General features: G+C 49.6%; 1 long non-coding RNA gene and 2 pseudogenes across 1 annotated transcript; all 3 read left to right on the plus strand.

Moving 5' to 3' along the window:
* Positions 1-1,621: 1,621 nt before the first annotated feature.
* On the plus strand, positions 1,622-5,089 carry LOC109771093 (uncharacterized). The gene is made up of 3 exons (XR_002234724.4): positions 1,622-3,423; positions 3,521-4,642; positions 4,859-5,089. It is a non-coding gene; the product is annotated as an uncharacterized lncRNA (long non-coding RNA).
* Positions 5,090-12,211: 7,122 nt separating this feature from the next.
* On the plus strand, positions 12,212-13,068 carry LOC141027491 (uncharacterized; annotated as a pseudogene).
* Positions 13,069-13,679: 611 nt separating this feature from the next.
* LOC141027492 (uncharacterized) lies at positions 13,680-14,536 on the plus strand (annotated as a pseudogene).
* The last annotated feature ends 1,050 nt before the right edge of the window (positions 14,537-15,586 follow it).

The raw sequence follows: 15,586 nt of genomic DNA on the forward strand, positions 1-15,586 counted from the left end.
AAAATTTAACAACGTGGTCGAGCAACAGGACTTAGAGGTAACATCATGTGCGGAAACATACATCTGTTGCTTGTGTAGAGATTGTGCAATAATGTTCTGAAGAAAAACTAAACATTGATAGAACGATTACTAATATCTCCCTCCTATAGAGGTCTGTCTGGTACACTGGATATAAACTCCTTTCCTGCAGTATCTAATGTTTTTCTGCAGTATCTAATGTATAGTACTTCCAGCGATGGTACTCATAGTGTGGACAATGGACATCAGCCTTCAGGCTCTCTAATTTTCCAGATTGTGCACAATCTCTCGTTTATAATTTGGGAGCAGAGAAAACCAATGTGTGATACATATCTAGAATATAAGAATGATGTTACTTCCTCCCAGGCATATTTAGCATGCAGGCACATTAGTATATGGAAGCTAGGCCAGTACTATAGTAGTGATTCATGTTTGAACTGTGAAATATCTGCAGCTCTTAGTTTCAACTCCAAGGCTGGCCCTGATGCCATTGGTGACAAAATTAAAAGATGAAATAAATCATGTAAAGCCTGTCAAAGAAGCCCATGACGTAGTTCGTGCAGACAACCATACCGATCTAATGAACAAATAATAATCTGACAAAGAATTCTTGAAGAAGGGAGAGACAGGGAGATGTATGTACTGATGTGAGGTGAAGTTGAACATCTATGCGAGCCTGGTCATTCAGTTCATGTAAGCAAGCAATCGTGGGACTGCGCAGATGGAGAGGCCGGTTCAGGAGAGAAGATCGCTGAGAATCCTCACCAAAACTTCAGAAGATTAGGCGATGGAAGGTGGGATGTGGTCACTGGAGTCTTGAGGACATGGTGGGCAGATAAAGTTGTCGGCATCTATCATGGCAATCTGATGAGTGGGATGTGGTCACTGGAGCCTTTAAAACATGGTGGGCGGATGAGGTTTGCTGCATCTATCATGGCGATGAGATGACCATCTTTGTCTTGGGCAGGCTGCAGCTGGAGAGGTGACAACACCTGCAGAGGAGGCGGCAGAGACCTCGGCCAGGAGCCCAGGAGCATGGCAAGAGAACAGGATAGGCGGCGGAGACCTCGGTCAGGAGCGTGCCGGCGTCCATGGTAGGCGGCGGTGAATTCTGCAAGGAGTAAACAAAGTAAAGGTAGGGCAGGGAAGAAATCACGTCCAATCTATTCAGGACGTATGGCCCATCAAGACAGGAAGATACATCAATTTCCATTTAGCAACCCGTGAGTTTTTCTTTCCGTGGAGGAAAAAAACATGTGGGACATCATGCATGGACTCTATCTACATCTAACGGTTGTCAATATATATTAAAGAGATCTAATGGACAACAATCTTATTCTCAAGGATTAACATGGAGTCTCCGTTGGTGCTTCCGATTAGTAAATATAAGATATAAGATATAAGATTAGATATAAGATAGATATACAGATTTGCTATTTTACAGTCGAGTGTTTTTCAATTCGTCGTCAATCAAATCCGTGTCCGTCCATTCTCGCGCAGAGATTCGTGTTGATTTCTTTTTTCTTCGTGCCGGCGTTCCATTTGTTCGGGTTGATTCGTGTTGGTTTCTCGGGTTTGGTTTTCCTGTCTCAGCCCGTTACCGCCCCCGCCCCGGCACTGTCTCCACTTTCATTTGGGGGGTTCTGTTTTGATAAGGCAAGGAGAAGGGAAGGAGCTCGAGCGGCGGAGGAGAGGAAGCGATTTCTTATGTTCATGGCGATTCCGGGCTATTCCACCGCCCGATTTCGATTTCTCCTCCCTTTTCTATTCGATCCCCGCTGCCGCGGTTGGTTGTCCTTGTCTCTCGCGTTTCCCTGTGTTGTGGCTATGTAGTTCCGGATCTAGGTAAGTTTTGGATCCGTGGTTCATCTGTTATTGGTGTTGTCCGTGGATCCGTGGTAGGTGCATGTTGCTGCCGTGTTTGTTTCTAGTCCGCCATGCCTAGCGCTCCATTTCCCATCCTTCTGCCCGCCTGAGTTGTGTAGGAGCTTGTTGTATGTGGGGAGTTCTAATCCATCTCCTTGTTGTGGTCCTTTTCTCCCCTGCTTGTAGATGTAGAGGTAGGCGTAGGTTGTTTATTCTGATGTAGATGTAGAGGTAGGCGAAGTTATAGTTGCAGCGGTGGATTCGCCCTATCAATTTTATTTCTGCTGGCCTGGGTGTCTGTTCCTTTGTCGTTAGATGTAGTTGCAGATGGTCTAGCATGGGTTTCTGCCTGCTTCTGCAGTTTACTTGTAGTTGCTGTTAGCTGCTGATGTTTGCTGTTGTAATCCCTGGAATTCAATATGATTTTTTTTGTTAGATGTAGGTGTTCATTTCACCCGGTACCTGAATCTCTCTGAATTTGTGTGTACTAGGCTGCAGTGTTGTTGTAGTGTTAGTCCAGGAATCTCTCTGAATTTCATGCTTCTTTACGGTGTATTTTTACTCCAGACTTGAAGTGTAACTTACCCCTAGAATTACAGTGTATCCCCATCCAGAATTACTGTGTAATTTAACTCATAATTACAGTGTAACTTGCCCCATAATTGCAGTGCATTTACAGTGTAGCCTGATGCTTCTTTATTTGTTGTTACTCTGTAATTTGTCCTAGTAGTACTGTGTATTTCCCCCCTAATTACAGTGTAATCCTGATGCTTCTTTCTTCAGTGTAAATTTTGCTATAATTACTGTGTAACATGTCGTAGAATTACACTGTAGGTTACCCTGCAATTACAGTGCAATATACCGTGATTACCGTGTGTTTTTTGTGCTTCTTTATTTGTAATTACTGTGTAATTTTCCCTAGAGTTACTGTGTAATATTTTCCCCCGTTACCGTGTAATTCTCATGCTTCTTTCAGTGTAAATTGCAGTGTATATTTTTCAGTGTAATACTGCGCCAGTTTCTTTGTTATTTACATTGTAATTTTTCTCAGATGTTTTGCATGCATTCATGTAGTTTTGCACTGTAATATCCCCCATTCTTACTATATAATTTATCTTCAGTTTTTGGCAGTGTACTTCCTCTACCTTTTCATTGTAAGTTGCCCTAATTATTGTGTATTTTGACTCAGAGTTTCACTGTATTTAGGTTGGTTTTTACACTGTATTTTAAGTGATTCTTGCACTGTATTAATATGCCCCATTATTCTATAATTCCCCTGATTGCTGCCTTTCAGTGTATTTGTTGTGAGATTTCCCTTGTAATTGAGCCCCATTACTCTATAATTTTCAACTTTCTTTAATTTCTTTTTTTTTCGTGTGTCATGTATTCTGTTTTGTTAGGTTTAGGTCAATGGGGAGACTACGGAAAGTCTCTCACAAGGATGTTTCGGTAGTTTCTTCTATCGTGAGTGCTGATTCTTGGAATGATCATTTTGTGCCTAATGACTTTGCGGAAGATGGTTCTAATGCTATGTCTTTGGTAGTTATTTCTGTCTTGTTCTCTACTTTCATTTTCGTTTTTATTCTTTCTTTCAGTTTATTAATTTTTTTTGTTTGTTGACTGAATTGTTTTTCAGGATCTTTCTAGTGATGATAGAGGGTTTGATAAAGCTATTTTTCAAGAATTTCATTGCAATCCCCATGCTTCCTTTTTGTAATTGCAGTGTAATATACCCTAGAATTGCAGTGTAATTTAGCCCAGATTTTAGTGTAATCCCAATGCTTCATTTTTTTAATTACAGTGTAATTTTCCTAGAATTGCAGTGTAAACTCCATGCTTCATTTATGTAATTACAGTGTAATTTTCCCCATAATTACAGTTTAAACTTCATGCTTTATTTATGTAATTATAGTGTAATTATTCCCCGAATTGCAGTGTAATTTTTCCTAGAACTTCAGTGTAAATTTCATTTTTTTTCTAAACAAAGTAGTGTAATTTTCCTGCTGAACCTCTATTACTTGATATTTGAGCTTCATTCTTGTTCAGCTTTGCTTGAATTACAGTGGATTTTAACTCTGTTTAGGGCGATTATCCTGTGTAGTTCCTTGGTTATTATCATTGTAATCCACTAGTGTGATTATTCATTTCCTTCACTGTCCATGTGTACGAGCACTGTAACAAGCTCTGCTTTTCATTGTCAATATTAATGCCTTCATCTGATAGGACTTGTGTTCTTTATGCTGATAGGTATGTCTTTGTATTCATGACTTCGTCTGAACTTGCATGTATCTCTGTAATCCACTGAGTTCATGTTAGTTACATTGCCCTGTATCGCAGCAAAGATTTTTTCATGTGTACTACAGCAAAGTTTTTTTCATGTAATTTCCCCATGGTTCATGCTACCTACATTGCCCTATACTGCAGCAAAGTTTTTTTCATGTGTACCTTACACTGGAATTCGTGTTGGTGTAGTGTTTTGACAGTGAAATATTAACAGTTTTACCTTCTGACAGTTAGAATTTCCCCCCTGATGATTCCCACATTTTCACTAGATTGTATGATGTTTTTTTTTTCTACAGGCTAGTTCATGTAGGATGTGTATCTAGAGCAGCGGGGTGAGGAAAAACACGGAAGAGTTCAATAGAAGTGTGATCAAAAGGAGTAGGACATTACGTGAGCTGTGGACCGTCTCTTGGTTGATCTTCCTCTGCCCTCCACCAATTATTCGGATCTGTTCTTCCCCCTTGCTTCTCTCCAGGTACTTGCCCCTCTGATGTGCCTCTCTGACTTGTTGTTGTTCTTCCTTCTTCTCACTCCCTCTCTCCCATGACGTCTCTCTGATGTTTTTCTACTCTTTCTTCTCCTCATTTCCCCTATCCCATGGCGCCTCCCAGATGACTTGTGTGATGCAAGTTAAAGGAGGGTCCTGGGAGACGCCAGTATTCTGCTGATTTTTGTTCCTTTTCTTCGTCAGGTGATTTGTTGTCCAGGAAAGGAAAAAAGAGCATGGGCAACGGTCCAGGTGGGTTTCGTGATAGTTGCCTTGTTTTGTTTTGGTTATTAGTTAGAACCGGGTCAGATTTTAGCCGCCCGACCCATTTTTTTGGAAATACAAGCATACAATTGTCCATGGTATTTGGACATAGGTGTCAGCGCTTGATTTGTCAGGAAATTTGACTATAATATAGTGCTTTTTACCTTTGTATTGGATGACTTTCTTCGTTATTTAACTTGTTTACCCCTAACCCGGGTCTGATGTTCACCCCTGACCCGTTTAGGCGTTCTTTTTTGCTTTATGTTGATTTTCCTGCTCATACAGGTGTAATGTGTTGATTGGTCAGGAAATTTGACTGTTTTTGAATTGAAAAACAGTCAAATGTCAAATAGACAGTCCCTAGATATAAGATATAAGATTGACTATTGTCCTAGCAAAGTAAACATTTTATACTTTCATATGGCTTTCCAACAAGGAGAATCAGAGAACCTGGCCTTAATAGCGGCTACAATATTGTTCCAAAAGTATTTAACACGACAAATTTTTATGCCACAAGCCTTGTTTTGTTTCTAGTTTCCACCACCATTTTACCAAAAGGCTAATATTTTGCTGGCGCCAATCTTTAATATGTAAACCACCAATTTTGTCAGACTGATAAATTCTAGCCTACTTAACCATTTGATTAGCTCTTTTCTTCTTCCACTTTTGCCAGAAGATATGCCTTTTTTTGCATAACCATTTTTTAAATAAAGGTATTATTCAGAAGGAACATAGACATAAAATAGGAAGGAATCAAGTCTTATTGAACAATTTGGATCCATGAAATCCCAGTCAATGTTCTTGAAACCAGTGCTACTAATCGAATAAGCTCACTGCTACTAGTCAACTGAGAGGCATGGCGGCAAAATGTTATGATCGTGTTTTAGTCATGCATGTTTCATGTTAACTTGTATTTCCACTGTGTAACATGGGAGTACCCAGAGCTCTAGTACGCCCCCTAGTTGTGTTGCTGAAGGTCTTCCTTGTAAATGGAGTTCCAAATAAACTAACGGCTTTTGAGCTCTGTTGAGAAGCACGGGGTCAGATAAAGCCAACCACTTGTGTTTCTTCTCATCATGTTCTGAACTTCCCAATGCCTCTCATACCAATATGTAATAATCAGAGATAATATCCGTACATGTCAGTGAGGTAAACAGAACAGGAATTTCTTATTCTTACGTAGTAGTATGAGAGAGGAAAGGAACTTCAGAAGCATATATATAGTGCCAAAACATGTTTCAATGTCTTTGCTGAGCCCATGTGACATACTCTGCAACGGCCACGCACATCAGGGACTATATAGAACAAAAACGGCCATGATCAATTGAGTGGCATGCCATGTGGCCTTGTGAACCCGACATGGTGCCTGCTTCGGAAGGTGGGGGTACCTAGAGCGTGTTTGGTTGCCTGCATACAGACTAACCAGACCCATATGGTACGAAAATGGTTTGTTTGGTTGCCTAAGTCGCATCAAAATGTTGTCCCGCACGAACCTCTCTAGATGGCATGACTTCCGTGGACACCTCTAACACCCAGGGTTGCCCGTTCATGAGCTGGCTTGTTACACTCATGCATACAAAGGAGCCGCCGATGCTTTTCTTGATATATCCTGCTGGCGGTGCATACCATCTAGAGAGGTTAGAGCTGGCCTCCTTTTTCTACTTCGAACAACGTTCCTTCCGCTCAGCAGTCCACCACTACCGGTTCTTAGGGGCAAACTCCGCCACAGTCCCAATGCAGTCACCGTGGTTGTTCGTGTTTTGCTCCGACCACCACTTCTACCAGGAATCGATCCCATGTCCAAAGCAATAGTCGAAGACTAAGGATTGGCCCAATAACCAACTCTGACTTGCATCCTTGTCATATGGTAGAAAAAATAACTTTATTTGATTTCTTCTCACTGATACATTAGTAACAAAATACATATTTTTTTGGGCCTAAAAAACCACACTAAATCAGCGAACCGGTGGTCCAACCGGTGAATTGGAGGTTGGCGTCCCTAGCCTCTCAATGAACCGATGCACACGAGACCTCATCGCCGTCAGATGCTAGCTCCAGTGCTCCGGTTGCCTTGGTTTTTCCGGTCTCCGAGATGGAGATGATGCCGGCCTCGGTGTCTCCCGCCCCCGAGATGGAGATGATAGCGACCACGTCATCCTCCGTCCTTGTGAGCGAGACCAGCCTAAAGAATGTTCAGGCTATAGTTTGAGACATATTTGTCCCAGATAAAATCTTCTGGGACATGGTCATTGATTCCTTTGTCGCATACCATTGCCACCAGATGTGATATCAGGGTGGCTGGTGGGTTGTGGGTTGTCGCAAGGTCGATGCATCGACCTAATCTCGAGGCCAAAATTACAGGCTCGGATGCTAGATCCGTTAGTCTAAGTTCATCGTCCTCTGTGTCAGAGATCGTTCGTGTAGAAAATAAGAGCCCCGACATGATCGTGCATGTGATCTATTGAGGCGGCGGGACACATAACTGGAGGCCGCTGGAGAGGTCGATGTAGAATGTCAGTGACCCAAATAAGATGGTGTGGGCCGGGGAGGTCGGTGGGTTGATGTTGAACCGGGCTGACCTGTCCGTGACAAAGGTGAGGGAGCCAAAGATGCGGTTCTCTCCTGGAGCGAGGTCAACATGAGCGATGGGAGATCTGATCTGGATTCGGTCTCTGACCGGCACAACCCCTGCGTGGCGTGCCAACTATCAGTTCAGAAAACCATAAGTTCTCTCGGTAGGGTTGCGAACATGGCTGGAAGTACCCGAGGCGAGATCACACAAGGGAGTTGCCCAGGTTCCGGACCTCGTAGTGAGGTAAAACCCTACATCATGCTTCTGATTTGTATTCATGGTGGAGCACCTCGAGCGAGGGGGTTATAATAGATATGAGTATATGGCTACCAAGACTGTAGTCTACACTGTAGATGGGAATGAATACCCCTAGCTCTGCCTTATATAGCCAACGGGGGCTAGGGTTTGCATGGGGATCTGAGCGACCTTGCGTCGCCACCATCTTGCCTTGCACGCCAAGATGGTCTTCGAGCTCTATCCGGGCTCCCACCTATCGTCAAACTACTGCTAGGCCACCTCTTAGCTTTCCATCAAGAAGCAACCCCCTGCGTATTACACTTCCACTGTGCCGCCATCCAGACATATTTTGATCCCCAAAAATCCCACTAATCATTCATGCTGGAGGACAAAGATGGCAAGGAGGTTCCCCATCGTGGTGTCACTGAACTACAAAGTAGGGTGGCCGCCTCCACCGCGATCGCGACCGCATATGTCAAAATCTTGGTGGAACACAAACATGTCGTTCGCAAGGTTGATTGAGAGGGTGATCACCTGCTCGCGCGAAGGCGTCGATCGCGAATTGGAACAAACGTGCTTACCGGAAGAATCAACGCAGGCCATGGTGAAGCGTGTGTCGAGGCGCGAGTTAGCAAGCTCGGCTCATGATATATCCGGTAGCCCGACCAGGTGCTCGTGCAAAAGTCTGTGATGTCCTTTGTTGTTTTATGGAACACCTTGTGGGCATATTTGATGATGTTTTTGCAAAGAAAACCCTTATCAAAAAGTTTAGAGGGTTTCTTTCAAAAATACTAACGGAGTCGGTAAGTGTGACCTATATGCACCAAAAACTCCAGTTTTATAATCAAGTTTGTCTAGTTTTGTAGTGTGATTTAAGTTCTGTGTAAATCAGTGGACAACATTGTCATTTACTCTATCCAATGACTACTTGCATTTTTTAATATTTGGAACTTAGTACTTCCTGTGATAATCATTTGGACAGTTGGGGCCTCTTTATTTTGAAGGGAAGTACTTCCTGTGAGAATTTTTGAGGATTTGAATGTTAATTGAGGAGATATAGGAAGGTAACTCTCTGAGGAAAATAGTAGATGGAGAGTTATTGGCAGGCCCATAAACCACACAGAGCTCCCAACTCATGTGTGAAGCTTTGGTTTGAATAGAAGTACTTAAGGGACAATGACCAAAGGCCCATTTTTCAACTACAAAATGATCTTTATTGATGCTAAGTAAAAGGCCTCCCGAAAGGCCAGTAGCTGGCATCCATTGCCATTTGAATTTTTTAAAGGGGTCAATTGATTTCAGATTGAAGGAGAAGTCAACGTTATTTCTCGGAGAGCGACACAATTGATTTTCTGGCAGAACATCTATTCCTTAAGCTCGGTTCATCTTTTCGTGTGCCCAAAACCCCTGATGTTACAAAAAAGAATTATCATTGGAGAACTCTTTTGTGGAAGTGCAACCCTTTGGTGCACAACTTATTGGCTTTGGGAGATACACTAGGGCCTGCAATAGAGGAGGATTCCCTGGCCTACCCGGCGGCCAATGATGTCGCAGCTTTGCGGTGGATGGCGTCCATAAGTGCGGCCTGGGTTAATTCATAAGCATTGATCATGTAAATCAATCCTCCGTCCACATCCAACCATCCATTAAGAACTATACCATTGTCCGAGACTATCACTCCTATTTGTTCGTTGCTGAAATCATGAAGAACAGAGAACTCGCGGAAGATGTTACCTGGCTTCTCAAGGTCTTTTCCCGCAATGAGGTGTTGTGCTTTCTTCAGAGCTGAGACACCTTGCTTGCTCCCCCCTAGCACTCATGCGAGAAAAACCTTGTGACAGCACCTTGGATACCCTTCCTTTAGGTACAACAAACGTATTCATCACCACTTTGACCTTGTCCATAGAGAGATTCTTCGAGCTAGAGAAGTTGGGGACGAAGCTTGGATCAAAGTGGAGAGAACTGGGGTTGTTTTTGGGGAAGGCACTGTTCGACGCATTTTTGTGCGTTCCTTTTTCAGAAAATATAAGTTTAAATATAAATTATTATTTTTAAGTGCAAGTTATACACATCTAATGGTTGATTTTGGGTGTACACGCACACACCCGTAGTAGGCAATCCTTGATTCAATTGTACGTGCATGCAAGCTTTTTGAGTTTGCTCACCTACTGACCCAATGTATACTTGCACTGATACTCAGTGGTATAGTCTTACACACATGCAGGTTTACATTTCGGAAGGCCAAACCCACGTCTATGCTGCACACGCGGGAAAACATAAAATATACGTATCTCTTTGAGTACCCGTATACCGGCGCCCTGGCCGGCGCGTATTTATACATCTCCGATTACCCGCATGTAAAAAAAAAGGGTAAGCACTACACGTGAGAAGATATTTGCTATGTATCTGGTGATGGGCAATAAGCCACGGCGACTACGTCCAGAGCGTGTGCGTGCGCGAGCTGAGTGTGTTGAGTGTAGTCTGTGGTCGCGTCAGTCATAGACCGGGCATAGTCTGACCATTGTATGGCCATGGTCCGACTTGTGTATAGTCTGGCCATGGTCTGGGGCATGTCTGACTAGTGTCCAGGTTGTGTGCGTGAGTGCGTGTGTCCGTAGGCGAAGAACCAGGGGGTGAGCACGTCGCTAGCACCGGTAGTGGCCTCGTCGTTCGCGTCCGAGCGCGGCGGGTGCGTGAGCCAGGGGGTGCGGGGCGTGGGTAGTGGATGAGTGGGCGCGGCGTATGAGCGCGCGTATAAGTCTCCCCGAACCCCTGTGTATCGCTGTGTGGGTTGAGTTCGAGCTCAAAGAAAAAACGCCGTTGTTGCGGTAGGCGTTCGTGCGCCAGGAAAACCACCGCGTCCACTGCTGCTTCTTCTTCCTTCTTTCTTCTTTAGTGTGTGCTAGAGAGAAGAAGTGTTCAGAGAGAGAGGAGTAGAGCTAGGGCCAGCTAGGGCAAGGGCTCGGCTCCAACAATTGGCATCAGAGCTTCGGTTCGAGAGGCGCCTGCGGCCATGGCGCTTGTTCCGCACGGCGGTGGTGGTGGCAGTTTCTCGCTGCCAGTCCCGCCAATGACGACGATGAACTACATCTCCTGGGCGATCAAGGTGGAGGCGCTCCTTGATGCCCAGGGGCTGTGGTGTACGGTGGCTCCAGCGGATGGCACGGGGGTGGACGCCGGCAAGAGCAAGACGGCGAGGGCATTGCTGCTCAGAGCGCTGTCGGAGGAGGTGCTGCTGCCGGTATCGACGAAGACCACCGCGAAGGAGGTATGGGACTCCCTCAAGGTGCGCTTCGTCGGCGCCGATCGGGTGCGGGCGGCCCGGCTCGCGTCGCTCCCCGGCGAGTTTGATCGGCTGCGGATGGCGGACGACGAGGACTTGGACAGCTTCGCTGGGAAGCTCGGCGCCATGACGGCACGATACGTAGGCCTGGGGGAGGTGCTCGACGACGCCGCACTTGTGAAGAAGCTGCTGGACTCGGTTCCTGACTGCTTGTACCCCGCCGTCGCCGGAATAGAGCAATTCTGCGGCGTGGATGACATGGTGTTCGAGGAGGCCTTGGGGCGGCTCAAGGCGTTCGAAGAATGGACTCGGCGTCGCGGGCAGGACGGCGGCAGGTGCGACGGCGAGGATCTGCTGTACACTGCGGCACAATGGGCGGCGCGGCAGCGCAAGCAGGGTGGTGGCGGCTTCAACGACCACGACGACGAGGGCACGGCGAGCATGGCGTCTGGTGGTGGCGGGAAGAGGCGAGGCCGCTGCTACAACTGCGGGCAGCGCGGCCATTTCAAGCGGGACTGCACAAGGCCGAGGAAGGCGGCGGCGGAGCGGGCTCTTCTGGCAGACATCGATGTCGAGGGGACGGCACTCCTCTGAGCCGCGGCTTAGGGGGTGAATGATGGGCAATAAGCCACGGCGACTACGTCCAGAGCGTGTGCGTGCGCGAGCTGGGTGGGTTGAGTGTAGTCTGTGGTCGCGTGAGTCATAGACCGGGCATAGTCTGACTATTGTATGGCCATGGTCCGACTTGAGTATAGTCTGGCCATGGTCTGGGGCGTGTCTCACTAGTGTCCAGGTTGTGTGCGTGAGTGCATGTGTCCGTTGGCGAAGAACCAGGGGGTGAGCACGTCGCTAGCACCGGTAGTGGCCGCGTCGTCCGCGTCCGAGCGCGGCGGGTGCGTGAGGCAAGGGGTGCGGGGCGTGGGTAGTGGACGAGTGGGCGCGGCGTATGAGCGCGCGTATAAGTCTCCCCGAACCCCTGTGTATCGCTGTTTGGGTTGAGTTCGAGCTCAAAGAAAAAACGCCGTTGTTGCGGCAGGCGTTCGTGCACCAGGAAAACCACCACGTCCACTGCAGCTTCTTCTTCCTTCTTTCTTCTTTAGTGTGTGCTAGAGAGAGAGGAGTAGAGCTAGGGCCAGCTAGGGCAAGGGCTCGGCTCCAACAATTGGCATCAGAGCTTCGGTTCGAGAGGTAGCCTGCGGCCATGGCGCTTGTTCCGCATGGCGGTGGTGGTGGCAGTTTCTCGCTGCCGGTCCCGCCATTGACGACGACGAACTACATCTCCTGGGCGATCAAGGTGGAGGCGGTCCTTGATGCCCAGGGGTTGTGGTGTGCGGTGGCTCAGGCGGATGGCACGGCGGTGGACGCCGGCAAGAGCAAGACGGCAAGGGCATTGCTGCTCCGAGCGCTGTCGGAGGAGGTGCTGCTGCCGGTGTCGATCAAGACCACCGCGAAGGAGGTATGGGACTCCCTCAAGGTGCGCTTCGTCGGTGCTGATCGGGTGCGGGCGGCCCGGCTCGCGTCGCTCCGCGGCGAGTTTGATCGGCTGCGGATGGCGAGGACTTGGACAGCTTCGCTGGGAAGCTCGGCGCCATGACGGCACGATACACAGGCCTGGGGGAGGTGCTCAACGACGCCGCACTTGTGAAGAAGCTGCTGGACTCGGTCCCTGACCGCTCATACCCCGCCGTCGCCGGAATAGAGCAATTCTGCGACGTGGATGACATGGCGTTCGAGGAGGCCTTGGGGCGGCTCAAGGCGTTCGACGAACGGACCCAGCGTCGCGGGCAGGACGGTGGTAGGCGCGACGGCGACGAGCTGCTGTACACTACGGCACAATGGGCGGCGCGGCAGTGCAAGCAGGGTGGTGGCGGCTTCAACGACCACGACGATGACGGCACGGCGAGCATGGCGTCTGGTGGTGGCGGGAAGAGGCGAGGCCGCTGCTACAACTGCAGGCAGCGCGGCCATTTCAAGCGGGACTGCACAAGGCCGAGGAAGGCGGCGGCGGAGCGGGCTCTTCTGGCAGACATCGACGTCGAGGGGATGGCACTCCTCTGAGCCGCAGCTTAGGGGGTGAATGATGGGCAATAAGCCACAGCGACTACGTCCAGATCGAGCGTGTGCGTGCGCGAGCTGGGTGTGTTGAGTGTAGTCTGTGTTCGCGTGAGTCATAGACCGGGCATAGTCTGACCATTGTATGGCCATGGTCCGACTTGAGTATAGTCTGGCCATGGTCTGGGGCGTGTCTGACTAGTGTCCAGGTTGTGTGCGTGAGTGCGTGTGTCCGTTGGCGAAGAACCAGGGGGTGAGCACGTCACTAGCACCGGTAGTTGCCGCGTCGTCCGCGTCCGAGCGCGGCGGGTGCGTGAGCCAAGGGGTGCGGGGCGTGGGTAGTGGACGAGTGGGCGCGGCGTATGAGCGCGCGTATAAGTCTCCCCGAACCCCTGTGTATCGCTGTTTGGGTTGAGTTCGAGCTCAAAGAAAAAACGCCGTTGTTGCGGCAGGCGTTCGTGCAGCAGGAAAACCACCACGTCCACTGCAGCTTCTTCTTCCTTCTTTCTTCTTTAGTGTGTGCTAGAGAGAGAGGAGTAGAGCTAGGGCCAGCTAGGGCAAGGGCTCGGCTCCAACAATTGGCATCAGAGCTTCGGTTCGAGAGGTAGCCTGCGGCCATGGCGCTTGTTCCGCATGGCGGTGGTGGTGGCAGTTTCTCGCTGCCGGTCCCGCCATTGACGACGACGAACTACATCTCCTGGGCGATCAAGGTGGAGGCGGTCCTTGATGCCCAGGGGTTGTGGTGTGCGGTGGCTCAGGCGGATGGCACGGCGGTGGACGCCGGCAAGAGCAAGACGGCAAGGGCATTGCTGCTCCGAGCGCTGTCGGAGGAGGTGCTGCTGCCGGTGTCGATCAAGACCACCGCGAAGGAGGTATGGGACTCCCTCAAGGTGCGCTTCGTTGGTGCTGATCGGGTGCGGGCGGCCCGGCTCGCGTCGCTCCGCGGCGAGTTTGATCGGCTGCGGATGGCGAGGACTTGGACAGCTTCGCTGGGAAGCTCGGCGCCATGACGGCACGATACACAGGCCTGGGGGAGGTGCTCGACGACGCCGCACTTGTGAAGAAGCTGCTGGACTCGGTCCCTGACCGCTCGTACCCCGCCGTCGCCGGAATAGAGCAATTCTGCGACGTGGATGACATGGCGTTCGAGGAGGCCTTGGGGCGGCTCAAGGCGTTCGACGAACGGACCCAGCGTCGCGGGCAGGACGGTGGTAGGCGCGGCGGCGACGAGCTGCTGTACACTACGGCACAATGGGCGGCGCGGCAGTGCAAGCAGGGTGGTGGCGGCTTCAACGACCACGACGATGACGGCACGGCGAGCATGGCGTCTGGTGGTGGCGGGAAGAGGCGAGGCCACTGCTACAACTGCAGGCAGCGCGGCCATTTCAAGCGAGACTGCACAAGGCCGAGGAAGGCGGCGGCGGAGCGGGCTCTTCTGGCAGACATCGACGTCGAGGGGACGGCACTCCTCTAAGCCGCAGCTTAGGGGTGAATGATGGGCAATAAGCCACGGCGACTACGTCCAGATCGAGCGTGTGCGTGCGCGAGCTGGGTGTGTTGAGTGTAGTCTGTGTTCGCGTGAGTCATAGACCGGGCATAGTCTGACCATTGTATGGCCATGGTCCGACTTGAGTATAGTCTGGCCATGGTCTGGGGCGTGTCTGACTAGTGTCCAGGTTGTGTGCGTGAGTGCGTGTGTCCGTTAGCGAAGAACCAGGGGTGAGCACGTCGCTAGCACCGGTAGTGGCCGCGTCGTCCGCGTCCGAGCGCGGCGGGTGCGTGAGCCAGAGGGTGCGGGGCGTGGGTAGTGGATGAGTGGGCGCGGCGTATGAGCGCGCGTATAAGTCTCCCCGAACCCCTGTGTATCGCTGTGTGGGTTGAGTTCGAGCTCAAAGAAAAAACGCCGTTGTTGCGGCAGGCGTTCGTGCGTCAGCAAAACCACCGCGTCCACTGCTGCTGCTTCTTCCTTCTTTCTTTTTAGTGTGTGCTAGAGAGAGAAGTCTTCAGAGAGAGAGTGGAGTAGAGCTAGGGCCAGCTAGGGCAAAGGCTCGGCTCCAACATCTGGCATTTTGTTTTTGCAGAAGTGTGCGCCAAGAAAAATAATGAAACGATAGGCAGCGAAGATAGATCGATTGGTTGCAGTCCATATCCCGTCCGAGAAAATCTACAACAGCCAAACGGCCGTGGCCTTGGCTGCGCATCGCCAGCTCCCACCCCGCTGCCTATATATATGTAGCAGCTCAAGGCAAAGAGGGAGAGGTTCACGCACGTCCGGAGAGAAGACCCGCAGGAAACGCACATCCATCCATCAATTCGTCCTAGGCAGAAGACAACACAACCACGCAGCCGGCGGCCGCACACAGCAGATCTCACGCACGCAGCCGATAACACAACCCACACATCAACGCGGCCACGCTGACGGCAGAAGACCAGATCGCATCGACGGGTGAACGCAGCCGGGCGAGAACACCGGCGCCAGCGACATGGACACCAAGCTCACGTTCCTGAAGGGTGAGATTTTGAT

Source organism: Aegilops tauschii, chromosome 7 (genome assembly GCF_002575655.3).
Source record: "Aegilops tauschii subsp. strangulata cultivar AL8/78 chromosome 7, Aet v6.0, whole genome shotgun sequence".
Taxonomy (NCBI): Eukaryota; Viridiplantae; Streptophyta; class Magnoliopsida; order Poales; family Poaceae; genus Aegilops; species Aegilops tauschii.